This window comes from Trachinotus anak, unplaced genomic scaffold (genome assembly GCF_046630095.1).
Source record: "Trachinotus anak isolate AG129_WGS33_773 ecotype Australia unplaced genomic scaffold, CSIRO_AGI_Tana_v1 ptg000026l, whole genome shotgun sequence".
Classification (NCBI taxonomy): Eukaryota; Metazoa; Chordata; class Actinopteri; order Carangiformes; family Carangidae; genus Trachinotus; species Trachinotus anak.
Window position 1 is genome coordinate 3454472 of NW_027273877.1, and position 16465 is coordinate 3470936.

The 16465-nt window shown below is 44.8% G+C and overlaps 1 protein-coding gene and 1 long non-coding RNA gene across 4 annotated transcripts in view; one reads left to right on the forward strand and one right to left on the reverse strand.

The window, feature by feature from the left end:
• nfkbiz (nuclear factor of kappa light polypeptide gene enhancer in B-cells inhibitor, zeta) overlaps nucleotides 1–16465 on the reverse strand; it is a 43411-nt gene that overhangs the window by 20734 nt on the left and 6212 nt on the right. The gene's annotated exons all lie outside the window — the stretch shown is intronic.
• Nucleotides 7913–16399, forward strand: LOC139609865 (uncharacterized). The gene is made up of 2 exons (XR_011685383.1): nucleotides 7913–16096; nucleotides 16185–16399. It is a non-coding gene; the product is annotated as an uncharacterized lncRNA (long non-coding RNA).

Genomic DNA, 16465 nt, shown 5'->3' on the forward strand with positions numbered 1-16465 from the left:
CCTCTGGAGCAGCAGGATCCAGGTCCACCACTACTCATCTTTACTATTAACCACTCTTACCTGTCATTATTATTGATAACACCATTACCTAAACAGCTGTTCCTGGTCTTTCTCTCTCTCTCTTCTCTCCTCTCTCCTCCCCCCACCCCCTCTTTTTATCTTCTCCTTAACCCAACCGCTCAAGGCAGACCCCCCCCACCCTGAGCCCGGTTCTGTTGGAGGTTTCTCCCTGTTAAAAGGGACTTTTTCCTCCGCCCTGTCACCGAGTGCTTGCTCTTTGTGGGAACTGTTCGGTTTTTCTCTTTAACAAAGTAAGGTCTTGACCTGACCCTGTAAAGTGCCTTGAGATAATGTATATTATGATTTGGCGCTATACAAATAAAATTGAATTGAATTGAATTCAACACAGGTGCTGCACCAGTCCAGTGCCTGGAGGGGACTGGAGACGTTCTACAGACCAACGGAGAAGACGCCGTTCCAGTGTTTAGGCTCCCATGTAAGATACAAAATATTTGAAATAATTAGTTGTTGCTTAAAGTCAAAGATACCAAAATCTTCTGTCAGAAACAGTTTAGAAGCAGAGAGAGTGCTCGGCTGCTGATGTTCTCTTGGTACCAGCTTGTGTCTAACAATAGTTAGACTCACTCAGACTCAACAAAGCTTTTCAATCTGGTCTTTCTCTGTGTGTGTGTGTGTGTGTGTGTGTGTGCGTGCGTGCGTGCGCTTGTGTATGCTCCACCCCAACTCCTCAGGAGCGAAAAGTTTTTGTCAGTGGTGTAACACTCTGGAAGATATACAACATATACTCATGCATTGTAGGAAATATTATTTACAGAGGGAGAGACCAAGAAACACAACTTGAGGCAGGGCAGGCATGGAGTCTAAAATCATCATCCAGCACAGGACACAATTTCAGGGAAATCACAAGGGGATTGCTAGCTTTTATAATACAGGCCGCATTAGGGAATAGGGTGTAACCATCATCATCATCATTATTAGTATTAGGAATAATATATTTTGGATATTTTTATTCTTTTTCTTTAGGATTCACTTGATCTAAAGACATGACACTACACATTCTGACACACTGGGTGGCGATATCCACCTTTTCACATACACTGAGCCGCCAACAAACACACAGAAGAACAACAACTCCTCAGGTGTGCTGATTGTACACTGATGACCCTTTGAATACATTTAAATTAAATACTCATTATCTATTTTCCAAAGCCACAGGGAGCCACAACAGAGGGATGAAAGAGCCACATGCGGCTCTGGAGCCGCGGGTTGCCGACCCCTGACCTAGTAGATCTGATGATGCAAATTCAATTTTTTAAAGGTTTAGTGAGTGAGTGAGTGTGTGAGTCTAACTGTTGTAGATACAAGCTGGTACCAAGAGAACATCAGCAACTTAGAGCTCTCCCTGCTTCTAAACTGTTTCTGACAGAAGATTTTGGTATCTTTGACTTTAAGCAACAACCAATTATTTCAAATATTTTGTATCTTACATCGGAGCCTAAACACAGGAACGGCGTCTTTTCTGTAGGTCTGTAGAACGTCTCTGGTCCCCTCCAGGCACTGGACTGGTGCAGCACTTGTGTTAACGTTGCCTGAGAGCTTGAGGATGTTGGTTCAATCAAATGGCCAAATTTTTTTGCAAAAACTCCAATCCTGGTGGCTCAAGGGGTTAAGTGCCTCACAGGGTAATTGGAGGGCAAGGGTTCAAATCCCATCGGACTCGAAGAAGCAGTGTCCAAAGGAGTGACATGGTGGCTCACAGGGTTAGTGCTGAGTTTTCAGGTTGTGGGTTCCATTCTAAGTTACATTTTAAGTAGAGCAAGTAGAGAAAAAGACTCAAAACCTTACAATGACACTTTCACGGTGTACCAACACCAGTGGTTTATGGTGTTAGTGGGCTACTCTGGAAACTCAAAGATTGTAAGTTCAAATCTTCCTTATTCTTTTTACTTTTGGCATCCAACACCCAAGGACAGACTTGATATATTTAACAAAGAATGCATCATTGTGTTAACCCCAGTGGCTCAGAGTTGTAGTGTGTTCCACTGCAGAGTGAGGGGTTGTTGGTTCAAGTCTTGGTTAATCCAACTACATCATTTTTTGATGTTAAAAACTTGAAACCTTTTAAAAAAAGACTTTTTATTTCTTCATTTGAACTAGTTCCAGAGCTCAGAGTGTTTGGGGGCTATTTTAGAACATTGGAAGTAACCTGTTGGCTGGTTTGCTCCAATACCTAGACGATAGAAAATGTCAAAGATCATTTTTTTTCGCATGTCTAACTTGGTAGCTCAAGGAGCTAGAATGCTCTTCTCTAGATTTTAAGGTTGGCGGTTCAAATCCCCCAGGGAGGAATGCAACTTTTAAACTTCATGGAACAGCACTCAAAGGAAACAGTCAAAATGTCTAACAAAGTATTGGCAATTGTGCCCAGCTTGATAGCTCAGAGGGATAGATCTCCGCCTTGTTGTTCGAGGTTATGGGAGCAAATCCCACAGGTGAATGCAACTTTTAAACTTCATGGGACAGCGCTCAAACGAAACAGTCAAAAGTTCTAACAAAGTCTGAGTAACTATGACTAGCTTGATAGCTCAGAGGGATAGAGTTCTACCTTGTTGTTGGCGAGCCTGGGTTCAAATCCCACACAAAGATGTAACTCTTAAACTTCACACTTTTAAAGCCCCCCCACACCCAGAGAGTAGCTTCAAATAGAAACCGAAAACTTCTCCATTCAGGGAGGAACTTGTGGTATAATGGTTAAGTTCTTCCCCACAATGTGGTCGCATGGGCGACAACCCCGTAGTCCCCGGTTCGATGCCAGCTCGTGTCCAAATGACAAAAACCCAATTGGGCAGTAGGGAGTGGGTGAGGGGGCCGTGTCCCCTCCCCCCCCAACCCCGTAGTCCCCGGTTCGATGCCAGCTCGTGTCCAAATGACAAAAACCCAATTGGGCAGTAGGGAGTGGGTGAGGGGGCCGTGTCCCCTCCCCCCCCAACCCCGTAGTCCCGGGTTCGATGCCAGCTCGTGTCCAAATGACAAAAACGCAATTGCGCAGTGGGTGAGGGGGCCGTGTCCCCTCCCCCCGTAGTCCCCGGTTTGATGCCAGCTCGTGTCCAAATGACAAAAACCCAGTACGGAGGGGTGAGGGTGCCGTGTCCCCTCCGTGAGGTTTGGAGAGATGAAAGCTGAGGGTTATATTACACAAAACAAATATTAACCTTCCAGTTGTTTTAATAAAACATATATAGCAAAGTTATGCAGCCCGTCCACTGCAATTGGACTCCCTACTGCCCAATTGGGTTTTTGTCATTTGGACACGAGCTGGCATCGAACCGGGGACTACGGGGTTGGAGGGGGGAGGGGGAGGGGACACGGCCCCCTCTCCCACTCCCTGCTGCGCAACTGCGTTTTTGTCATTTGGACACGAGCTGGCATCGAACCGGGGACTACAGGGGGAGGGGACACGGCCCCCTCACCCACTGCCCAATTGCGTTTTTGTCATTTGGACACGAGCTGGCATCGAACCGGGGACTACGGGGTTGGGGGGGGAGGGGACACGGCCCCCTCTCCCACTCCCTACTGCGCAATTGGGTTTTTGTCATTTGGACACAAGCTGGCATCGAACCGGGGACTACGGGGTTGTCGCCCATGCAACCACATTGTGGGGAGGAACTTAACCATTATACCACAAGTTCCTCCCTGAATGGAGAAGTTTTCGGTTTGTATTTGAAGCTACTCTCTGGGTGTGGGGACTTTAAAAGTGTTAAGTTTAAGAGTTACATCTTTGTGTGGGATTTGAACCCAGGCTCTCCAACAACAGGGTAGAGGTTTGAACCACTGAGCTATCAAGCAAGGCATATTTGCCAAGACTTTGTTAAAACTTTTGACTCTTTCCTTTGAGCGCTGTCCCATGAAGTTTAAAAACTGCATCCCTCTGTGGGATTCGATCCAACAACCTTCAACAACAGGGTGGAGATCTACCCCTCTGAGCTATCAAGCTAGCCCTAGTTGCCAAGAGTTTGTTAGACCATTTGACTCTTTCCTTTGAGTGCTGTCCCATGAAGTTTAAAAGTTGCATCTCAGTATTGGAGAAAACCAGCCGACAGGTTACTTCCAACGTTCTGAAATAGCCCTCAAACACCCTGAGCTATGGAACTAGGTAAAATGAACAATTAAAAAGTCTTTTTTTCTTTTTAAATGTTTCCAGTTTTGGACATCAAAAGTAGATGGGTTACCCAAGACTTGAACCAACAAGCTCCACCTATCCAGCATAACACTCTACCACTCTGAGCCACTGAGGTGAACACATCAATCCAACCTTTTGAAAGGTTTCAAGTCTGTCCTTGGGTGTTAGATGTCAAAAGTAATACAAATAAGCAAGACTTAAACTCATTACCTTTGATTTTCTGGAATAGCCCACTGACACCATAAGCCACTGGTGTTGGTATGCTGCAAGAGTCTCTGCTCTACTTAAAAACTAATGGAGAATCAAACCCACAACCTCAAAACTCCAGAGCATAGCACTAACTCTGTGAGCCACCACATCAGTTCCTTGAAGTACACTTCTTTGAGCAATCCGAAGACTACCCTCTGGGTTGTGGCCTTCAAAAAGGATTGAGTCAGATGGGGTTTGAACCCTTGCCTTCCAATTACCCTGTGAGGCACTTAACCCCTTGAGCCACCAGGGCTGGCGTTTTTGCAAAAAAAATTGGGTATTTGATTGAACCAACAGCCTCAAGCTCTCAGGCGGTGTTATCTGACCATTTTCTGTTAACATTTGAGTTTTCAGTCATGGACTACACAGCATCTGGTGAAAAAATCCATTACAGCAGGTGTCTGTCTGTCAATACCGTTCGCAAATTCAAAGAAAGGATCTCATCAGTACTTAGCCCACTGCCATGTATCAATGCAGTAGGGAACAGCTCTCTTAACTTCATATCCACACAGGTTGATGAGCTTGTTGACAGTACTGCAGCCTCACTGCGTGCAACTCTAGATACTGTGGCCCCTCTGATGAAGAAGGTAGTGAGTCAGAAAAGGCTAGCTCCATGGTACAACTCAGAAACACGAGCTTTAAAGCAAAATTCAAGGAAACTACAAAGAAGGTGGCGTTCTACTAACCTGGAAGAATCTCGAAAGGCTTGGAAAGACAGCCTATTGGCGTATAAAAAAAAGCCAGAACATCCTATTATTCATCATTGATAGAAGAAAACAAGAACAATCCCAGGTTTCTGTTCAGCACTGTAGCCAGGCTAAAAAGCCTACTCTTGATCCTGATCTTTTAGCCAGTTATAGACCTATATCCAACCTCCCCTTTATTTCCAAAATCCTTGAGAAGGTTGTTGCAAACCAGTTATGTGATGATTTGCACAGAAATGGTTTGTTTGAAGATTTTCACTCAGGTTTCAGAGTCCATCATAGCACAGAAACAGCTCTGGTTAAGGTTACCAATGATCTCCTCATAGCCTCAGACAATGGACTTGTCTCTATACTTGTCCTGCTAGATCTTAGTGCTGCATTTGACACCATCGATCATAAGATTCTATTACAGAGACTACAGCATATGGTCAGCATCAAAGGAACCGCACTAAGCTGGTTTAAGTCATATCTGTCAGATAGACTCCAGTTTGTTCATGTTAATAATGACTCCTCTGTCATCACAAAAGTCATGTTAGTAAAGCTTATAGTGAGGGCTGGCTCGGGTATGTCCTGACCCATCCCTTAGTTATGCTGCTATAGAGCTAGACTGCTGGGGGATTCCCATGATTCACTGGGCGCTCTCTCTCTCTCTCGATGACTTCATGCCATTAACTTTGTATTTTTTTTTCTCTCCCGTAGTTTGTGCTTCTCCTCTCTCTCTCTCTCTCTCTCTCTCTCTCTCTCTCTCTGTCCTCATTCTGCAGGTATCTCTGCCTCTGGAGCAGCAGGATCCAGGTCCACCACTACTCATCTTTACTATTAACCACTCTTACCTGTCATTATTATTGATAACACCATTACCTAAACAGCTGTTCCTGGTCTTTCTCTCTCTCTCTTCTGTCCTCTCTCCTCCCCCCACCCCCTCTTTTTATCTTCTCCTTAACCCAACCGCTCAAGGCAGACCCCCCCCACCCTGAGCCCGGTTCTGTTGGAGGTTTCTCCCTGTTAAAAGGGACTTTTTCCTCCGCCCTGTCACCGAGTGCTTGCTCTTTGTGGGAACTGTTCGGTTTTTCTCTTTAACAAAGTTAGGTCTTGACCTGACCCTGTAAAGTGCCTTGAGATAATGTATATTATGATTTGGCGCTATACAAATAAAATTGAATTGAATTGAATTCAACACAGGTGCTGCACCAGTCCAGTGCCTGGAGGGGACTGGAGACGTTCTACAGACCAACGGAGAAGACGCCGTTCCAGTGTTTAGGCTCCCATGTAAGATACAAAATATTTGAAATAATTAGTTGTTGCTTAAAGTCAAAGATACCAAAATCTTCTGTCAGAAACAGTTTAGAAGCAGAGAGAGTGCTCGGCTGCTGATGTTCTCTTGGTACCAGCTTGTGTCTAACAATAGTTAGACTCACTCAGACTCAACAAAGCTTTTCAATCTGGTCTTTCTCTGTGTGTGTGTGTGTGTGTGTGTGTGTGTGTGTGTGCGTGCGTGCGTGCGCTTGTGTATGCTCCACCCCAACTCCTCAGGAGCGAAAAGTTTTTGTCAGTGGTGTAACACTCTGGAAGATATACAACATATACTCATGCATTGTAGGAAATATTATTTACAGAGGGAGAGACCAAGAAACACAACTTGAGGCAGGGCAGGCATGGAGTCTAAAATCATCATCCAGCACAGGACACAATTTCAGGGAAATCACAAGGGGATTGCTAGCTTTTATAATACAGGCCGCATTAGGGAATAGGGTGTAACCATCATCATCATCATTATTAGTATTAGGAATAATATATTTTGGATATTTTTATTCTTTTTCTTTAGGATTCACTTGATCTAAAGACATGACACTACACATTCTGACACACTGGGTGGCGATATCCACCTTTTCACATACACTGAGCCGCCAACAAACACACAGAAGAACAACAACTCCTCAGGTGTGCTGATTGTACACTGATGACCCTTTGAATACATTTAAATTAAATACTCATTATCTATTTTCCAAAGCCACAGGGAGCCACAACAGAGGGATGAAAGAGCCACATGCGGCTCTGGAGCCGCGGGTTGCCGACCCCTGACCTAGTAGATCTGATGATGCAAATTCAATTTTTTAAAGGTTTAGTGAGTGAGTGAGTGTGTGAGTCTAACTGTTGTAGATACAAGCTGGTACCAAGAGAACATCAGCAACTTAGAGCTCTCCCTGCTTCTAAACTGTTTCTGACAGAAGATTTTGGTATCTTTGACTTTAAGCAACAACCAATTATTTCAAATATTTTGTATCTTACATCGGAGCCTAAACACAGGAACGGCGTCTTTTCTGTAGGTCTGTAGAACGTCTCTGGTCCCCTCCAGGCACTGGACTGGTGCAGCACCTGTGTTAACGTTGCCTGAGAGCTTGAGGATGTTGGTTCAATCAAATGGCCAAATTTTTTTGCAAAAACTCCAATCCTGGTGGCTCAAGGGGTTAAGTGCCTCACAGGGTAATTGGAGGGCAAGCGTTCAAATCCCATCGGACTCGAAGAAGCAGTGTCCAAAGGAGTGACATGGTGGCTCACAGGGTTAGTGCTGAGTTTTCAGGTTGTGGGTTCCATTCTAAGTTACATTTTAAGTAGAGCAAGTAGAGAAAAAGACTCAAAACCTTACAATGACACTTTCACGGTGTACCAACACCAGTGGTTTATGGTGTTAGTGGGCTACTCTGGAAACTCAAAGATGGTACCAAGTTCTCTTGGTACCAGCTTGTGTCTAACAATAGTTAGACTCACTCAGACTCAACAAAGCTTTTCAATCTGGTCTTTCTCTGTGTGTGTGTGTGTGTGTGTGTGTGTGCGTGCGTGCGTGCGCTTGTGTATGCTCCACCCCAACTCCTCAGGAGCGAAAAGTTTTTGTCAGTGGTGTAACACTCTGGAAGATATACAACATATACTCATGCATTGTAGGAAATATTATTTACAGAGGGAGAGACCAAGAAACACAACTTGAGGCAGGGCAGGCATGGAGTCTAAAATCATCATCCAGCACAGGACACAATTTCAGGGAAATCACAAGGGGATTGCTAGCTTTTATAATACAGGCCGCATTAGGGAATAGGGTGTAACCATCATCATCATCATTATTAGTATTAGGAATAATATATTTTGGATATTTTTATTCTTTTTCTTTAGGATTCACTTGATCTAAAGACATGACACTACACATTCTGACACACTGGGTGGCGATATCCACCTTTTCACATACACTGAGCCGCCAACAAACACACAGAAGAACAACAACTCCTCAGGTGTGCTGATTGTACACTGATGACCCTTTGAATACATTTAAATTAAATACTCATTATCTATTTTCCAAAGCCACAGGGAGCCACAACAGAGGGATGAAAGAGCCACATGCGGCTCTGGAGCCGCGGGTTGCCGACCCCTGACCTAGTAGATCTGATGATGCAAATTCAATTTTTTAAAGGTTTAGTGAGTGAGTGAGTGTGTGAGTCTAACTGTTGTAGATACAAGCTGGTACCAAGAGAACATCAGCAACTTAGAGCTCTCCCTGCTTCTAAACTGTTTCTGACAGAAGATTTTGGTATCTTTGACTTTAAGCAACAACCAATTATTTCAAATATTTTGTATCTTACATGGGAGCCTAAACACAGGAACGGCGTCTTTTCTGTAGGTCTGTAGAACGTCTCTGGTCCCCTCCAGGCACTGGACTGGTGCAGCACTTGTGTTAACGTTGCCTGAGAGCTTGAGGATGTTGGTTCAATCAAATGGCCAAATTTTTTTGCAAAAACTCCAATCCTGGTGGCTCAAGGGGTTAAGTGCCTCACAGGGTAAATGGAGGGCAAGGGTTCAAATCCCATCGGACTCGAAGAAGCAGTGTCCAAAGGAGTGACATGGTGGCTCACAGGGTTAGTGCTGAGTTTTCAGGTTGTGGGTTCCATTCTAAGTTACATTTTAAGTAGAGCAAGTAGAGAAAAAGACTCAAAACCTTACAATGACACTTTCACGGTGTACCAACACCAGTGGTTTATGGTGTTAGTGGGCTACTCTGGAAACTCAAAGATTGTAAGTTCAAATCTTCCTTATTCTTTTTACTTTTGGCATCCAACACCCAAGGACAGACTTGATATATTTAACAAAGAATGCATCATTGTGTTAACCCCAGTGGCTCAGAGTTGTAGTGTGTTCCACTGCAGAGTGAGGGGTTGTTGGTTCAAGTCTTGGTTAATCCAACTACATCATTTTTTGATGTTAAAAACTTGAAACCTTTTAAAAAAAGACTTTTTATTTCTTCATTTGAACTAGTTCCAGAGCTCAGAGTGTTTGGGGGCTATTTTAGAACATTGGAAGTAACCTGTTGGCTGGTTTGCTCCAATACCTAGACGATAGAAAATGTCAAAGATCATTTTTTTTCGCATGTCTAACTTGGTAGCTCAAGGAGCTAGAATGCTCTTCTCTAGATTTTAAGGTTGGCGGTTCAAATCCCCCAGGGAGGAATGCAACTTTTAAACTTCATGGAACAGCACTCAAAGGAAACAGTCAAAATGTCTAACAAAGTATTGGCAATTGTGCCCAGCTTGATAGCTCAGAGGGATAGATCTCCGCCTTGTTGTTCGAGGTTATGGGAGCAAATCCCACAGGTGAATGCAACTTTTAAACTTCATGGGACAGCGCTCAAACGAAACAGTCAAAAGTTCTAACAAAGTCTGAGTAACTATGACTAGCTTGATAGCTCAGAGGGATAGAGTTCTACCTTGTTGTTGGCGAGCCTGGGTTCAAATCCCACACAAAGATGTAACTCTTAAACTTCACACTTTTAAAGCCCCCCACACCCAGAGAGTAGCTTCAAATAGAAACCGAAAACTTCTCCATTCAGGGAGGAACTTGTGGTATAATGGTTAAGTTCTTCCCCACAATGTGGTCGCATGGGCGACAACCCCGTAGTCCCCGGTTCGATGCCAGCTCGTGTCCAAATGACAAAAACCCAATTGGGCATTAGGGAGTGGGTGAGGGGGCCGTGTCCCCTCCCCCCCCAACCCCGTAGTCCCCGGTTCGATGCCAGCTCGTGTCCAAATGACAAAAACCCAATTGGGCAGTAGGGAGTGGGTGAGGGGGCCGTGTCCCCTCCCCCCCCAACCCCGTAGTCCCGGGTTCGATGCCAGCTCGTGTCCAAATGACAAAAACGCAATTGCGCAGTGGGTGAGGGGGCCGTGTCCCCTCCCCCCGTAGTCCCCGGTTCGATGCCAGCTCGTGTCCAAATGACAAAAACCCAGTACGGAGGGGTGAGGGTGCCGTGTCCCCTCCGTGAGGTTTGGAGAGATGAAAGCTGAGGGTTATATTACACAAAACAAATATTAACCTTCCAGTTGTTTTAATAAAACATATATAGCAAAGTTATGCAGCCCGTCCACTGCAATTGGACTCCCTACTGCCCAATTGGGTTTTTGTCATTTGGACACGAGCTGGCATCGAACCGGGGACTACGGGGTTGGGGGGGGGAGGGGACACGGCCCCCTCTCCCACTCCCTGCTGCGCAACTGCGTTTTTGTCATTTGGACACGAGCTGGCATCGAACCGGGGACTACAGGGGGAGGGGACACGGCCCCCTCACCCACTGCCCAATTGCGTTTTTGTCATTTGGACACGAGCTGGCATCGAACCGGGGACTACGGGGTTGGGGGGGGAGGGGACACGGCCCCCTCTCCCACTCCCTACTGCGCAATTGGGTTTTTGTCATTTGGACACGAGCTGGCATCGAACCGGGGACTACGGGGTTGTCGCCCATGCAACCACATTGTGGGGAGGAACTTAACCATTATACCACAAGTTCCTCCCTGAATGGAGAAGTTTTCGGTTTGTATTTGAAGCTACTCTCTGGGTGTGGGGACTTTAAAAGTGTTAAGTTTAAGAGTTACATCTTTGTGTGGGATTTGAACCCAGGCTCTCCAACAACAGGGTAGAGGTTTGAACCACTGAGCTATCAAGCAAGGCATATTTGCCAAGACTTTGTTAAAACTTTTGACTCTTTCCTTTGAGCGCTGTCCCATGAAGTTTAAAAACTGCATCCCTCTGTGGGATTCGATCCAACAACCTTCAACAACAGGGTGGAGATCTACCCCTCTGAGCTATCAAGCTAGCCCTAGTTGCCAAGAGTTTGTTAGACCATTTGACTCTTTCCTTTGAGTGCTGTCCCATGAAGTTTAAAAGTTGCATCTCAGTATTGGAGAAAACCAGCCGACAGGTTACTTCCAACGTTCTGAAATAGCCCTCAAACACCCTGAGCTATGGAACTAGGTAAAATGAACAATTAAAAAGTCTTTTTTTCTTTTTAAATGTTTCCAGTTTTGGACATCAAAAGTAGATGGGTTACCCAAGACTTGAACCAACAAGCTCCACCTATCCAGCATAACACTCTACCACTCTGAGCCACTGAGGTGAACACATCAATCCAACCTTTTGAAAGGTTTCAAGTCTGTCCTTGGGTGTTAGATGTCAAAAGTAATACAAATAAGCAAGACTTAAACTCATTACCTTTGATTTTCTGGAATAGCCCACTGACACCATAAGCCACTGGTGTTGGTATGCTGCAAGAGTCTCTGCTCTACTTAAAAACTAATGGAGAATCAAACCCACAACCTCAAAACTCCAGAGCATAGCACTAACTCTGTGAGCCACCACATCAGTTCCTTGAAGTACACTTCTTTGAGCAATCCGAAGACTACCCTCTGGGTTGTGGCCTTCAAAAAGGATTGAGTCAGATGGGGTTTGAACCCTTGCCTTCCAATTACCCTGTGAGGCACTTAACCCCTTGAGCCACCAGGGCTGGCGTTTTTGCAAAAAAATTTGGGTATTTGATTGAACCAACAGCCTCAAGCTCTCAGGCGGTGTTATCTGACCATTTTCTGTTAACATTTGAGTTTTCAGTCATGGACTACACAGCATCTGGTGAAAAAATCCATTACAGCAGGTGTCTGTCTGTCAATACCGTTCGCAAATTCAAAGAAAGGATCTCATCAGTACTTAGCCCACTGCCATGTATCAATGCAGTAGGGAACAGCTCTCTTAACTTCATATCCACACAGGTTGATGAGCTTGTTGACAGTACTGCAGCCTCACTGCGTGCAACTCTAGATACTGTGGCCCCTCTGATGAAGAAGGTAGTGAGTCAGAAAAGGCTAGCTCCATGGTACAACTCAGAAACACGAGCTTTAAAGCAAAATTCAAGGAAACTACAAAGAAGGTGGCGTTCTACTAACCTGGAAGAATCTCGAAAGGCTTGGAAAGACAGCCTATTGGCATATAAAAAAAAGCCAGAACATCCTATTATTCATCATTGATAGAAGAAAACAAGAACAATCCCAGGTTTCTGTTCAGCACTGTAGCCAGGCTAAAAAGCCTACTCTTGATCCTGATCTTTTAGCCAGTTATAGACCTATATCCAACCTCCCCTTTATTTCCAAAATCCTTGAGAAGGTTGTTGCAAACCAGTTATGTGATGATTTGCACAGAAATGGTTTGTTTGAAGATTTTCACTCAGGTTTCAGAGTCCATCATAGCACAGAAACAGCTCTGGTTAAGGTTACCAATGATCTCCTCATAGCCTCAGACAATGGACTTGTCTCTATACTTGTCCTGCTAGATCTTAGTGCTGCATTTGACACCATCGATCATAAGATTCTATTACAGAGACTACAGCATATGGTCAGCATCAAAGGAACCGCACTAAGCTGGTTTAAGTCATATCTGTCAGATAGACTCCAGTTTGTTCATGTTAATAATGACTCCTCTGTCATCACAAAAGTCATGTTAGTAAAGCTTATAGTGAGGGCTGGCTCGGGTATGTCCTGACCCATCCCTTAGTTATGCTGCTATAGAGCTAGACTGCTGGGGGATTCCCATGATTCACTGGGCGCTCTCTCTCTCTCTCGATGACTTCATGCCATTAACTTTGTATTTTTTTTTCTCTCCCGTAGTTTGTGCTTCTCCTCTCTCTCTCTCTCTCTCTCTCTCTCTCTCTCTCTCTGTCCTCATTCTGCAGGTATCTCTGCCTCTGGAGCAGCAGGATCCAGGTCCACCACTACTCATCTTTACTATTAACCACTCTTACCTGTCATTATTATTGATAACACCATTACCTAAACAGCTGTTCCTGGTCTTTCTCTCTCTCTCTTCTGTCCTCTCTCCTCCCCCCACCCCCTCTTTTTATCTTCTCCTTAACCCAACCGCTCAAGGCAGACCCCCCCCACCCTGAGCCCGGTTCTGTTGGAGGTTTCTCCCTGTTAAAAGGGACTTTTTCCTCCGCCCTGTCACCGAGTGCTTGCTCTTTGTGGGAACTGTTCGGTTTTTCTCTTTAACAAAGTTAGGTCTTGACCTGACCCTGTAAAGTGCCTTGAGATAATGTATATTATGATTTGGCGCTATACAAATAAAATTGAATTGAATTGAATTCAACACAGGTGCTGCACCAGTCCAGTGCCTGGAGGGGACTGGAGACGTTCTACAGACCAACGGAGAAGACGCCGTTCCAGTGTTTAGGCTCCCATGTAAGATACAAAATATTTGAAATAATTAGTTGTTGCTTAAAGTCAAAGATACCAAAATCTTCTGTCAGAAACAGTTTAGAAGCAGAGAGAGTGCTCGGCTGCTGATGTTCTCTTGGTACCAGCTTGTGTCTAACAATAGTTAGACTCACTCAGACTCAACAAAGCTTTTCAATCTGGTCTTTCTCTGTGTGTGTGTGTGTGTGTGTGTGTGTGTGTGTGCGTGCGTGCGTGCGCTTGTGTATGCTCCACCCCAACTCCTCAGGAGCGAAAAGTTTTTGTCAGTGGTGTAACACTCTGGAAGATATACAACATATACTCATGCATTGTAGGAAATATTATTTACAGAGGGAGAGACCAAGAAACACAACTTGAGGCAGGGCAGGCATGGAGTCTAAAATCATCATCCAGCACAGGACACAATTTCAGGGAAATCACAAGGGGATTGCTAGCTTTTATAATACAGGCCGCATTAGGGAATAGGGTGTAACCATCATCATCATCATTATTAGTATTAGGAATAATATATTTTGGATATTTTTATTCTTTTTCTTTAGGATTCACTTGATCTAAAGACATGACACTACACATTCTGACACACTGGGTGGCGATATCCACCTTTTCACATACACTGAGCCGCCAACAAACACACAGAAGAACAACAACTCCTCAGGTGTGCTGATTGTACACTGATGACCCTTTGAATACATTTAAATTAAATACTCATTATCTATTTTCCAAAGCCACAGGGAGCCACAACAGAGGGATGAAAGAGCCACATGCGGCTCTGGAGCCGCGGGTTGCCGACCCCTGACCTAGTAGATCTGATGATGCAAATTCAATTTTTTAAAGGTTTAGTGAGTGAGTGAGTGTGTGAGTCTAACTGTTGTAGATACAAGCTGGTACCAAGAGAACATCAGCAACTTAGAGCTCTCCCTGCTTCTAAACTGTTTCTGACAGAAGATTTTGGTATCTTTGACTTTAAGCAACAACCAATTATTTCAAATATTTTGTATCTTACATCGGAGCCTAAACACAGGAACGGCGTCTTTTCTGTAGGTCTGTAGAACGTCTCTGGTCCCCTCCAGGCACTGGACTGGTGCAGCACCTGTGTTAACGTTGCCTGAGAGCTTGAGGATGTTGGTTCAATCAAATGGCCAAATTTTTTTGCAAAAACTCCAATCCTGGTGGCTCAAGGGGTTAAGTGCCTCACAGGGTAATTGGAGGGCAAGCGTTCAAATCCCATCGGACTCGAAGAAGCAGTGTCCAAAGGAGTGACATGGTGGCTCACAGGGTTAGTGCTGAGTTTTCAGGTTGTGGGTTCCATTCTAAGTTACATTTTAAGTAGAGCAAGTAGAGAAAAAGACTCAAAACCTTACAATGACACTTTCACGGTGTACCAACACCAGTGGTTTATGGTGTTAGTGGGCTACTCTGGAAACTCAAAGATTGTAAGTTCAAATCTTCCTTATTCTTTTTACTTTTGGCATCCAACACCCAAGGACAGACTTGATATATTTAACAAAGAATGCATCATTGTGTTAACCCCAGTGGCTCAGAGTTGTAGTGTGTTCCACTGCAGAGTGAGGGGTTGTTGGTTCAAGTCTTGGTTAATCCAACTACATCATTTTTTGATGTTAAAAACTTGAAACCTTTTAAAAAAAGACTTTTTATTTCTTCATTTGAACTAGTTCCAGAGCTCAGAGTGTTTGGGGGCTATTTTAGAACATTGGAAGTAACCTGTTGGCTGGTTTGCTCCAATACCTAGACGATAGAAAATGTCAAAGATCATTTTTTTTCGCATGTCTAACTTGGTAGCTCAAGGAGCTAGAATGCTCTTCTCTAGATTTTAAGGTTGGCGGTTCAAATCCCCCAGGGAGGAATGCAACTTTTAAACTTCATGGAACAGCACTCAAAGGAAACAGTCAAAATGTCTAACAAAGTATTGGCAATTGTGCCCAGCTTGATAGCTCAGAGGGATAGATCTCCGCCTTGTTGTTCGAGGTTATGGGAGCAAATCCCACAGGTGAATGCAACTTTTAAACTTCATGGGACAGCGCTCAAACGAAACAGTCAAAAGTTCTAACAAAGTCTGAGTAACTATGACTAGCTTGATAGCTCAGAGGGATAGAGTTCTACCTTGTTGTTGGCGAGCCTGGGTTCAAATCCCACACAAAGATGTAACTCTTAAACTTCACACTTTTAAAGCCCCCCACACCCAGAGAGTAGCTTCAAATAGAAACCGAAAACTTCTCCATTCAGGGAGGAACTTGTGGTATAATGGTTAAGTTCTTCCCCACAATGTGGTCGCATGGGCGACAACCCCGTAGTCCCCGGTTCGATGCCAGCTCGTGTCCAAATGACAAAAACCCAATTGGGCAGTAGGGAGTGGGTGAGGGGGCCGTGTCCCCTCTCCCCCCAACCCCGTAGTCCCCGGTTCGATGCCAGCTCGTGTCCAAATGACAAAAACCCAATTGGGCAATAGGGAGTGAGTGAGGGGGCCGTGTCCCCTCCCCCCCCAACCCCGTAGTCCCGGGTTCGATGCCAGCTCGTGTCCAAATGACAAAAACGCAATTGCGCAGTGGGTGAGGGGGCCGTGTCCCCTCCCCCCCCAACCCCCGTAGTCCCCGGTTCGATGCCAGCTCGTGTCCAAATGACAAAAACCCAGTACGGAGGGGTGAGGGTGCCGTGTCCCCTCCGTGAGGTTTGGAGAGATGAAAGCTGAGGGTTATATTACACAAAACAAATATTAACCTTCCAGTTGTTTTAATAAA